The 13,067-nt window shown below is 37.9% G+C and overlaps 1 long non-coding RNA gene across 2 annotated transcripts in view; it reads right to left on the bottom strand.

Annotated features, from left to right (window-relative positions):
• LOC144242692 (uncharacterized) overlaps positions 1-13,067 on the bottom strand; it is a 283,166-nt gene that overhangs the window by 176,185 nt on the left and 93,914 nt on the right. The window contains exons 4-5 of one of the 2 annotated variants that reach the window (XR_013338426.1): positions 9,893-9,989; positions 2,288-2,575 (exon numbers count right to left, since the gene is read on the bottom strand). This is a non-coding gene — a long non-coding RNA (uncharacterized LOC144242692). Of the gene's footprint in view, positions 1-2,287; positions 2,576-9,892; positions 9,990-13,067 lie in introns of those variants that run through there. The other variant, XR_013338425.1, reaches the window with a different exon arrangement.

Here is a 13,067-nt window from a genome sequence, read left to right as displayed (position 1 = left end):
TGTTATAAACTGCAAACACCTTTTGCCTATGTGCTCTCCACATTGCTATGTTTCCTCCTCTTTTAGTACTCTAGCAGGAAGAAAACAAAAACATGAAATTAAAGAGGCTTCCTAAAAAAAAAAAAAAGGATCAAAAGACCATCATTTCAAAGAGTTATAACAACCATGTAGTGATTTGCACTACCCAATTTGTTCTCCTTACAGTATTTATCATAGTTTTATTCTTATGGTGGATCACAATTCTTAGGTTCAAAAATATATCATGCATTTTTCTAACATCCCACAAATCCCTTGGGAGGAAGGGTTCAGACTGATAATTTACAAAGTTTGTTTTAAATACAAATTTGAGGCAGCTAGAAAAGGAAATATCTAACCCTCTATCTTCATGTTATCCTGGATAAACTTGAAGGTAAGGAAACAGACTGTAGTGACTTGAAGTAGGGAGTCAAGAAGGTATCATTTCTGAACCATAAAGAATCAACTGCAAAGTAAAAAGCTATAAAACACAGCATGAAATAACTCATTGTAAATTTTTCTTACTGGAAATACTTGACACTATATGATGAATATAATTGTAGTTTGTTTTGAAAACTATGTTGTTTCCTAAAATATAAGGTTTTTATCTTCATAGCTGTGATAATGGGGAACATATTTAATAGGGTAATGTACTGTGACCCTATTGAGCACATCCCTTTGAATGGAGATGGAGAAATATCTAACCACCTATCCATATATATTGAAATCAACAATAAATAATTTATGGAGCATTATTAAATTATGTTTTTATAATATGCTAACATAAAAATGTTATATTTTTTCCCCAATTCAACGCTCCATCACCGAACTAAGGAAGGGAATAATATTGGCTGGTTTGCCTTCTTATAGGCTTTAGAAATCCTATAAGAATCAAACTGAGTATTTATACTGTGGGGTGGCTTTATGGATTTACCTACCCTGCCCACAATGCTTCTGCTAAAACCTTCATCTATAGGATTACAAAATGTCTTATTTACCACAATGGTATTCCACTAAGATTGCCTCTGACAAGAAATACATTTTACAGCAGATCATGTATGGCAATGGGCTCATTCTCTTAGAAGTCACTGTTTTTATGTTATCCATAATTCTGAAGCAGCTGGCTTGATAGAACAGTGAGTCTTTTAAAGATTTAGTTCTTATACCAACTACATGTCCAACTACATGTCCATCTGAGATGCAGTCCATTTTCTGAATCTGTGATTAATATATGTTGTTGTTTGTCCCACAGCTAAGATCAACAGGTCTGGGAACCAGTGAGTGGGGTGAAAATAATAATAGATCCTTTCACTACCACTTCTAGTAACCCACTGGTGAGATGTTTGTTTTCTATTCCCAGGACTTTTGCTTCTACTGGTCTGGTAATCTTAATTGCCAAAGGGAAAATGCTTCTATCAAAAAGCAAAACAATGATTCCATTAAACCGTAAGTTGAGGGGCGCCTGGATGGCTCAGTTGGTTAAGCGTCCAACTTTGGCTCAGGTCATGATCTCACAGTCCGTAGGTCGAGCCCTGCATCAGGCTCTGTGCTGACAGCTCAGAGCCTGGAGCCTGCTTCAGATTTTGCATCTCCCTCTATCTCTGGCCCTCCCTCCCTCCCTCCCTCCCTCTCTGTCTCTCAAAAGTAAATAAACATTTAAAAATTTAAAAAATAAACTGTAAGTTGATACTGCCACCTGGTTACTTTGGGTTTCTCAGGACAGTGAATCAACAGGTAAACAAAGGTGTTAGTGTGCTGGCTAGGGTGATCAATCCTGATTTCAAAGGGAGATTGGGTTGCTACTGCATAGCATCAGTAAGGAGAAGAATGTCTGGAATACAGAAGATGTGTTAATAGTAAACCTTCTCTGTCTTTAAGTTACAATATATCAAAGGTCAAGTGTGATTTGGTTAGGGAAAAAACGCCCATAACCTAAAAAGTGATTTCTTTTGAGGGAACAGATTACTTTGGCTCTTAGCTCTACCAGGGATGACTAAATTCCATTAGGGGAAAGCATGATTTTGTTATTATCTTTTTGTTATTGTCTCTGTTTGGAAGTTAATAAAGATAGAAGAGGGTACCATGCTGACAAGAAATGGACTGTGATGGCCATATTATAGGTCAATATAGTTACATTGGAGATATGTTACTACGCATCTGATTTTCTTTATGATACATGGAAAAAATTACATGAGATTTGAAAGAAGGAGAAATCGTTTCATATAAAGTTTGGAGCTGGGCACCAAGTAAAGTGATACCTACAAATTGTCGGGGGTTGGCCTGAGGTCCATGTGGGCATACCAGTGCACTTTTGCCTTCTCTGAACACCGACCGATGTGTGTGAACAGTTCTGTGTTGACGGGTATTGTTCCACTGCGTGCCAGATGAGATGACAGGAAATATGATTTCTACTTTTTCCTTCTGAGTCCTGGATTATTCTTGCAGGTTCCAGTTTGCACTTATTATCCCTCCAGTTCACATTCCATCCTCCCTGCCTGCCATCATCCTGGTTGACCAGATGGAAGGACTTGTGGCATTCCACCAGTTCCCTAAATTAAGTCTAATGTTTATAAAAAAAAAAAAACCTCATTTTGTATCACTCTAACCAAGCCTTGACTGATAGACAATTTATAATATTTCTGTGAAAAAGATTTCTATAAATACATCTATAAAGTACTTAGAATATATAAATCAAAATGAGAAAAAAAGAGAGCAAAAGAGCAAAAGTCAGTGTTTAAGACCAATGAATCGAACAAAACTTGAAATCAAAATTGTAACATCTATACACCACATACATTTTTCTCAGTCCACTTTTTTACTCACAATATTACTGCCAAAAGCAATCACTGCTGTAAACTGTCAGCATCTTGCTTCAGTATACCACAGATGCCACTCAGAACACCTCTGCAGATACTCTCTCAGCTATCACAACCTTGCACAAAATGGAAGTGCAAGTAAATTAACCCTTCTGGGGCAACTCTTGCCGAAGGGTTTATCTAGTTACCTGATTAACAAATGTTCTTCTGTCTTTATGGTGGAGAACTCTGAGATGCATTGTGTAAGACTCTTTAGAAAGTTGTCAACAACATATAATCATTTACCCACATCGATGATCAGGTCTACATTTTGTCTATTAACTGTCCCATCTTCCCTGTTTTGCTCTTCACAACTGTTACATCCAAAATTAAAATCCTTGCATTCAAGGTATTTTCTTAGGCTCTACTCTTGGGGGAAACCAGATTAAAAGAACTGGTTATAAATCTGGCTTTAGAGGCCTGCCTGGGTGACTCACTCGGTCAAACATCCAACTTTGGCTCAGGTCATGATCTCATGGTTTGTGAATTCAAGCCCCACATCAGGCTCTGGGCTAACAGTGTAGAGCCTGCTTGGGATTATTCCTCTTCCTCTCCTCTTTCTCCTCCTTATTCTCTCTCTCAAAATAATCTAAAAACACTTAATTTTTTTTTTTTAATCTGGCTCTAGAAAGAACATCTTCTGAAGTAGAAATTTGAACTGGGTTCTCTAATTTGTATCAGAATCAATAATAACCATTACTAGGGCTAGGTGTGAAGATGTAACCCCTGATGTGGAATTATTTCATAATTATCATTTAATTGGTGGTGAACTTGGTAAGGTATAAGTGGAAAGTGAAGCATTGGTTTAGTTTTCAGTGGTGGTACTTGAGTGAAATGATGAAACAGTAATTATAAATACCACAGACCAGCTACCTGATAATAGATTCCAAGCTATGAAATCCCTGAATGTTCAGCTTCAGTAGGTCGGTACCCTACTACCAAAAGAATGGGATGTTGAGTCTTGGGACAGAGATATTTGGGCGAATAAACCTGGGCCCTCAGATTATCTTGAACCTCCCTGCATGATGGGTACTAAGGGTTCCTAAAATCTGTCCTTTTTAGTTTTTTCATTATCATCTCCAAGTGAATAACTTGGTCTCATCTCAATAAATCCCAAGCTAATAAGTTCTTGTCTCTGCTATGAGAAGATACCACTTATTTACCAAAGAGATTTGGGATCTGGAAACAAGTTAATGTTAAGTCTTGAAGGTGCTGGACCAAACAGGGAGATTTCAGGGCAGATAAGGGAATATTTATTGACATGGGTATATACTCTTATGATCTGAGATTGAACATTTGGTTAATAACTGGAGCCAATCCTTATATGCTACCAGGAGGATAGTTTTGTGATGGACACAGTGGGAGCCACAGTGAACAGTGGCCAGTGTAAAAGGTAAAAGGTGCCCCACAGATGTCGATGTGGGGATATTATAATAGATTTAATATGTGAGACCAGGATACCCTTCACCTATGTTCTCCAGAAATGACACCGGCCACTTCATGTGTTAAAGCTGTTAAGTAAAGTAGGTAAGTTATCTTGCAACATCTTTGAAAAGAAGTAACTGCCTTCTCTATGCTGAAGTTGATAGGCAAGGATGCTGTGGAACTAGGCTCTCCATTATTGCTGTGTATAATCTGATTTTAGATCACCAGAGGCCCAGTGGTGGTAATCAACTGACCAAGACAAGGTGAAAGTCATTACCATGAAGGGCAGCAAGAATGGAGAGACAACCGGGGTACTTTGACCTACAAAGATTTTTGCCAATAGATAATAGGTTAGTGATCTTAGATATTAGATAGATGATAAACCAGTTTGGATATCTCCTGACGTAGAAATCAGAAAAGAGAGCAACAAAATGTAGAGGTTAGCCACAGCAATTATAATGATCCAGTAATCATTTCCAGAACTAAGTCAATTATCAGACCCAAATTCTTTAGTTGAAGTAACCAAAGGCTGTTGGGTACCAGGTCTGAATGGATTCTGATCCAAGTAAAACCAAAGCATCACGATGGTTAAAGGGAAGGTATAAGAGGACCAGGTGATAACAGTATTCTGGTATATATCTGACTCCAAACCATCCAGGCACTTATTATGTAATTGTTGTTTATTGTATCACTGAAATTTATAGATTGTAGTGAAAGAACTCCATAAACTTTTTCTTACTTGTCAACTACAAGCTAATAAGATGGTGAGGGCCAAGTGGAATTTCCTGAAAACCTCCTCTCCCTTCAAGCAAACTCATACAAGGATGAATTAAAGAGGTTAATGCTATTATCAAAAAATTAGAGGACATGGTGGCAGTATGCTCTAAACATCCACATTGAGTTCCCAGTCTGGGCAGTGAAAAATGCAAATTGTGCCAGATAATTGTGTATTACTATAAACTTAAACAGACGTTGTTCTTCAATTGCAGCTGCCTTATCACATATGGTATTGATACACAAATAACACAGCCTCTGGCACTGGGTATATGGCTATTGATCAAAGTTAAGAACTTCCATGAAAAGACATCAATGGGAGAGTTAAAAAGTCAAGCCCCATAGAGATGATAGTTGCAATAATTATAGCCAATAAATTATTCACATTCAAGTACAAAAAGAACTGTGTATTAATAAGAATGCTGCCAACCTAACTGAAAAATGGGCAGCATTGATTGGGCAAGTCCTTCACAAAATAAGGCATCCAATTGGCAATAAATATAAAAAATGTGTTTACATTCATTAGTTATCAAGGAAATGCAAGTGAAAGTCATATAACGTGATACCTCTAAACACCCACCAACATTACCAAAAGGGAAACAAGACAGACAGTAGTGTTGAAGGGAGGTCCATCCAAAGGAATGATTCATCTATGTTAGGTATAAATTGGGGCTACCACAACTGAGGATGACTTGGTAATATAAACTAAAGCTCTACATTTGTAAATCTTATTGCCTGATTATTGATCTCCTAGGCACATACAAGAGGTAAAAATCAAATATTAACAAAACATATGCACAAGCATCTTTTGGAAGCCCTGTAACATCCTTAAATTGAAGATTTAAATGTGCACAATTGGATGAATAAACTAATGTTCATAAATGGAATCCTTTAAAGCAGTGAGAATAAATGATTTACAAGTACATCCAATAACAGGGATGATCTCACAAAGAATGTTAAACAAAAGAAGAAAGATACCACAAAGCCCTGACGAAAGCAAAACTAGTCTATGGTGTTAGATACCCGGATAGTAGTTATCCCTGTGGAGAGGGTAATCACTGGAAAAATACTGCCAATGTTTAACTTGGCCATAGTGCTAGTTATAAGCATGTGTCTATTCTGAAACTTACCAATGTGAAAACTTCTGATTTCCTTTTTCTCTATTTTATACTTTAATGATTTTTCCTAATGTGAAAAGGGCAACAGTGTGCATTTTCTTTGTTCCCTCAGAGCTGGAACTCTTTCCTGTTCTGCTTCAATATAGTCTGGGGGGGGGTGTGTGTGTGTGAAGTTGACACCCTTTTTTTTCTTCTACAGAACATCACCTCACTCACTATCGTAATGCAGTCGTGCTCATTGTAATGACTCCAATTAGAAGTAGTATTCTGGGTACTCCCGGGAAGACACCTGCTTTCATTCCAGAGGATAGGAAATAAGATCCACAAAGACTAGGGAATTTGCCACACCGAGAACGTTTTTAGGCTCTGATAGCATGATTTATGCCTAACAGATGTCTTCTATGGTACAAAGCTATTTCGTGCACATTTGTGACGCCTTACTTTAAGCTTGCTGGGCCTCTTTGGATTCTGGAGGTGCCACAGGTATTATCTAGAATGCTATTCCTAAGAATTTATCAGGTGACCCAAGGTCCCTGATCAAGAAAGTGATTTCTAGCGTTTCTAACTTGCCATACAAGCTGTCATGCAACATGACTCCAGAGATTTGACACAGCTGGACATATCTCAGCAGATAAAGTGCAGTATCTCTAGTAAGCCAAGAGACAGAGGCACAGAGCAGACTTCTCAGGAACTGAAGCCAGTTTGTGCATCTTCCAGCAGAGAAATACTTATTTAAAAATAGCTGTTGGTGGGGCTCCTGCATAGCTTGATCGGTTAAGCAACTGACTTTGGCTCAGGTCATGATCTCACAGTTTGTGGGTTTGAGCCCCATGTCAGGCTCTATGCTGACAGCTCAGAGCCTGGAGCCTGCTTCAGATGCTGTGTCTCCCTCTCTCTCTGCCCCTGCCCCACTCACACTCTGTCTCTCTCTCAAAAATAAATATTAAAAAGTAATTACAAAAATAATAAAAACAGGTATTGGTTTTGCACTGGTCCCTATAAGGGCTGAACACCTGTTATGAAGCAAGAGTTTGGGGAGGTCACTGAGAAGGTGTGACTGCTGGTTGACCTATAAGCTCTATCAGGGCAACTGGAAGCTCCCCATTCCCTCCCTCATTTTTGGAATGTGCATTCTATTTGCCTTCCCTACTCCCAGAAGCTGCTCCAGGACTTGCAATAGAGATATGGTGTTGAGGGTATCAGACACTACACGTGATTAAGCCCAGTTAAGATCTTTCTATAAACTCAAGATTCTGAGGGATATAGAGACCCACTGGGCTTGCAGCCAACTACCCAAGGCAAGCCTCTTACAGAAGTTCCCTTGCTCATTAAGCCTGCCACCTACCAATCTGAAGTGGTCTGCCTCTTTGGTCTCTCCCTTAGCTCCATATATGGAGGCCAGTTTCAGATTACACATAGGAAGCTCCTGAGAAGTTGCTAACACTATGCAATCAGAGCAGCCCACTTTGACCTGGGTATTCCGAGATCCATTAGGGAGGCTTGAGCAGCTACATAGCAATCCACAGAGAAAATAATGCACTGACGATCTTGGTTGAGAATATCCAGAAGGCAAAGATATGTTGAATGAGTAGGTGACTTCGATTCTTTTGTCACCTTTTTTAGTTACTTACATCAATGCTTTATTCTTAATTTATACATGTGACCTTTTAAGGACTTCTCCATAATAACTTCCTAAAGGAAAATGGTCTTGTTCACAAACCCATGCTGCAAGATAGTTATTGTGTAGTATATTTTTTTTCTGCTACCCAACAGGCCTACCAAGGATGGCTTTGAGGGAGATGGTCAAGGAAAATACTCATATTGAGCAGAGCAGTTAGCAGTGTGCTTGGTTATTTACCTTGTATGGAAGGTTAGCCCATGTGTAGATGGGTGTTCTGTTAGGGGCTCAGAAGAAGCAGGGTTAGAAGACTGGAGCCAAAGATGTTTGGGAAAGATTCAAAGTACATAGATCTCTGGGAATAGGCACCAGGTGTGGTGATGTTTGTGTCTCATTTTCATAACAACCAGACTATATCCACCAGAGAGGAAGTGTTGGCTCAGATAAGAGTCTTCTAATGGAAGTCAGCTACTCTCTCCCTTCAGCCGGAGCATCTTTTGCATAATGGACCTACAGGTACCTCTGTCCACATGCTGATAGGATATCTCTTGTACCATAAGACATTCTCATAATATCGTCTAAAACCAAAGAGTCACTTGATAGAAGGAGAGGTGCAATGTTCAATTCAAGACTATGGTATTCAGTGGTTTTACCAGAACACATGGCTTTGAAGTAGTCAGCTGAGTGGTTGATTGTATATTTGGTTAGGATGACTGCTCCAGAAAACACCCTGAATAAAGCAGTATACACAGTATTCCTCAATAGATGTATAGCTCAGTGTTCTCAATAGCTGGAATATGGGGGCTGATCCAGGGATTAAAGTAACATTGTTCCCTTCACCTTCAATGCTAAAGATGCACTTGCAGAATGTTCTTCCCCACCCTCCTAACTCTACACTCTGCGAGGCCTTGGAACTGCAGCTGGCCACCAACTTTGTGACTATATGATGGGTAAAACTTTGATAGGATATGAATTTCTCTGAATGATGCTAGGAGGGGAGGTGTTATGCTCTTTGTTACATCCATTAGTCCTAATTTGAATTCTGAACTCTAGTCATTAGCCCACCTCTGGGCACAGGTGGAAAGAACACCTCATTGTTGCTGTACTGCTTCTCGCAAGGCCTCTGTGATGTCACTATATGGCACACTGGATGGAAACTCAGCAGCTATTTTGACATGAGAACTAACCTGGATGTGAAAGGACATTGATAGTTGGACCAATGGATGTAAACTTTCTTAGGCCTAAGAAGCCTAAGTACTTTCTTAAGTGGCTTCAGTGGACAGTGCATAGAGGTACCCAGTTTCATAATGTCCCTCATGATGGACCTTCCTTTTACTTCCCTTTCTACCTCCAGCCTCACATCCTGTTTCCTAGTATCCATTCCCAAAGCACACTACCTGCACTCCATAGTTTTCTCAGGCTTTGTTCTGAGGAAGAAACATGAACAAGATACTGGTATTCAAACAAACATGCCTTGGTTGTTCTGAGGGCTTTACGCACAGAGATATGGGGGCTTGAAGTGCCTTTATGCCAAGAAGTTCCTTGGGTTGAAAGTGGTTTATTCGAGTGCAGTACAAGCAGCTCATTTCAGACATTCTTCTACTTTTAATCCCAACAAGTAATTACTGAAATATTTCTTACATGTGAGTGAAAACCAGTTGCAATGCGATGATGCTGAGTTACTGAATTACATCTAGAATTGTGGTGTAGGACTGAGAGAGGGATCTGAGATGCGATTTTCACAGCTCAAGCTATGGGAACACACTTGTTCTCCCTCTTGAGAAGTAGACTCTATCTTTGCCCACCACTGTATCCTCATCCGCACACACACTAGACGCTAGCCTGCTGGAAAATCTTCAGTAAATAATTTCACATAGTTTCTTTCTTAGGCTGGTGTATATGGTACAGTAAAACATCCAGAGAGTGGGCTGGACCTCATATTCCTCAAAAATGAAGAAAATTTGGCTCAAGACAACAGCTGAATATCAGCAGGGAAAGTTACAAGGGTGTTTGTCCTGAGTGACTTAGATAGCTCTATGACCTGGATTCGACGAGAAGAGATGACATTCACAGATTTCAGCTCTTACTTTTTGAATGCTAGTCTGGGTTCAGGCTTGCCTTCATTCTGCATCAGCACGGTCCTTATGTTATAGTAGACAAGCTTACAGTTGCCGTCGTCAAATTCTGTATAAGCAGCAGGAAAGGAGAAAGATTGTGGAAAGTGTTTTCAATTTTTCAACTTACAGGTGCATATAGAGGTAACTTTTTTTTTTTTTTTTTACAATATTCATCTGCAAAATGAGAGGTATTTTAGTAGCTTTACTTAACTAGTTTAATTTCAGGTAATGATCTTCACACTCATTGTAGAAGGAAAAAAATCCATCTAGTGCTTCTGTTAGCAGTAAGAATGAAAGGATGAAGTGAGGTAGATGATATGATAGCTGAATGGGAAAGAGATGCTAATTATTGCCCACTGCTATACCTCATGGTGTGTGATGAGCCCTGAGTGTCCCCTGAATAGAAGGAATCTCTGTCTGTTACAGGGGAAGAATGACTCATGGTCAGGATAGAGCCTCTCTTTTCTTCTTAAACAAAGGAGACCATGTAATTTGGAAGGCAGGGTGAAGGATGGTATGACCATAGAAACACAAATCATCACATATCCCTGATGGTAATGACATTCTTCATCCATCCCTTCCTTTTGTTATTGACTAGAATAGTATCATCTTTGGCTTTTGTGTTATTGTATTACATTGTATGTACAGTAATAAGAAGCTCAATTTAATTACTCCATTTCTAATAAGAGAACAATATTATATAGATATTTCTTGCTTCCATTAGGCAACATATATCAGAAAATAGTCAAAAGAAGAAATCACTGATTTACAGATTATGTCCCAGATGTCTATATGGTAATTATTTAGCATGCAATGCTTGGGATTAGAGAAATGTTGTGGATAACCACAGTAAGGTTCAACCTGAGTCAATCAAAAAGAAAAAAAAAAAACTCATCATTTTTCTGAACTATAATATTAATAGCATTTCTCAATTATAAAGAAAAAAGAAGAAAACAATTGATGGACAGAAAATATTTATAAACCTTCTCTATGCCAGATACTTTAGACACAGTATCCCATATAATTATAACAAGTGCTATTATTTCCCTATTTTCTAAGTGTGAATGCTGAAACTAAGAGTTATTGATAACATGTTGAGATACTTTTAGCTTGTGAGTAGCTAAGCTGGTATAATAAACCCAGTTCTGTCTGATTCAGAAATTTTTTCATCTACTGGGTCTTCTCCAGATGGCCAAAATTGGATGTTGCCTTAGTTCTCTTACAGAATCATAAAACCAGCCCATGGAAGGAGAGATCCAAAAAGCACATGAGCATCCCCATGTAAGCTCAGCAATATATTTCTCTTAAATGTCACAAAACCTCTTAAACCAGACATTAGGACTCAGACCTGTCCTTGAGGATTTGAAAGGTACAGGAAAGAGGGCAGATAAGAAACAGAGAGCAATTTTGAGTTTTCTTAAGTGCCCATAACAGAGGCCCGATAGATTTTATGCAGAAAATAAAGTCGTAGGGCCATATTTTTATTTCCCTAAGGCCAAATAGATGATCTAGGTCAGTTTACTTAAAGTCCACATAGATGAAGTTTCACTACTTTAAAGAGACCCAAGAAAATCTTTTTCTTAGATAATAATTATTTAACAATCTTCATGTTAGAGAGGAGATCTGGGTTTTTGTCATTCATATCTGTCCACCTAGTTGAGAACTGCTCTCCCATAGAAAGACTAATTTCCAAGGTGTATCTTAAACAGAAAAAGGCAGAGTAAATGTCTGGCCTCCTTCCCCATTACCACTTCTTCCAGCTGTATAGTTGAGATTATCTATTGGGCGATCAAGGATTTAGCCCCCTCATTCTATTTTGCCATGAATGTTAACCAAAAGGAAAAGGTAGTTACTCAGTCACCAAATAGAAAATATGCCCTACCAAGCACAATCTCACAGTCTAGTGTGTGTGACTGACATCAATGACACCAGGGATGCTATTCTTATCTTTTGGCTCATGGGAGAGTGATGGGAATATATAACTCACTTTCATGAACTGGCAGATCCTTAAAAAAAAAAAAAAAATCTAGATTTCAGTGGCTTCTCTGAAGGAAAAGATAGACAGCTCGCTACTCCTGTAATTTACTAAGTAATCTCTGCTGTATTTGCTGAGCCACAGGCTTGGTAAATGAAGGAAACTAAGCATTTTTATAAGCATTATGGGATTATAGATTTTCACAATTATTTCTAGAATGATAAAAGCTTCTTTTAGACAAAATCCAATACTAAAAATATTGTAAGAAAATGCATTCTTTTCTCCAAAGTGAATCGTAAGCACATTTCCAACTTCTCTGTAAATACTAAAATTATTTTTCAAAAATAAATATTCTCTATCTTCCTTTCAGCAAAATTTTCTTTTTAGTAGTGGGATATCTAATCATCCCATTGATAACAATGGTAATGTATTTTTGTATTTTATATGCCTCAATTTTGAGGTGGTCTTACTCGGGAGGAAATTAGCTGTTTATTGTATATGAGAAAATTCAGGCCATTATATTAATATGGTACACATGTGCATATCCTTCATATCACTCATATTTCCTATTTTGGAGAAATATATATATATGCTTTGCCTATATTACATTCATTCATAATTTGTGTGGTTTTAAATGAAAATTTCATAATTAATTCTATTTGAGATGATTATTTACAGAGAAAATTTAAATTCATTTCAGCTGTCATAAAAAGAAAATTATGAAGTAGTCTAAAATTAAGAGACGTAAAGAAAGAGATGATTAATTTCTGTATGAGAACAGCATTTTTAACAAAAGTCCCATAATTTCTTAGGATAAATTATCTTTGTCTTTACAGTCTACAGAGAGGTAGGTGTAAAAACAAAAGAGAATATGCATTAAATAACTTCAATTATTTAATTTTCCATTTGCATTTTAATATAAATTTTGACTGCACCACCTGAGACTTTCCATAAGGCCAGAATTTAAATATTAATTAGATACTGAGCAAATTATGAAGTCTCTCTTTCATCTGTTTGATAATTGTGTTTGCTGCCATCACTGAACCTAAGTTATGTCGTGATGGAAAGAAGGAAAGTATTCACCTCCTCAATTTTGTCATGTGGTCTCAAATCTAAACACAGGATAATAAATACTTTGTGTGTTTAAAAATTCTCATGCCATGGCGTGGG

Source organism: Crocuta crocuta, unplaced genomic scaffold (assembly GCF_008692635.1).
Source record: "Crocuta crocuta isolate KB4526 unplaced genomic scaffold, BGI_CrCroc_1.0 scaffold36, whole genome shotgun sequence".
In the NCBI taxonomy this organism is placed as follows: Eukaryota; Metazoa; Chordata; class Mammalia; order Carnivora; family Hyaenidae; genus Crocuta; species Crocuta crocuta.
This window is presented reverse-complemented; position numbering and strand designations above follow the sequence as displayed.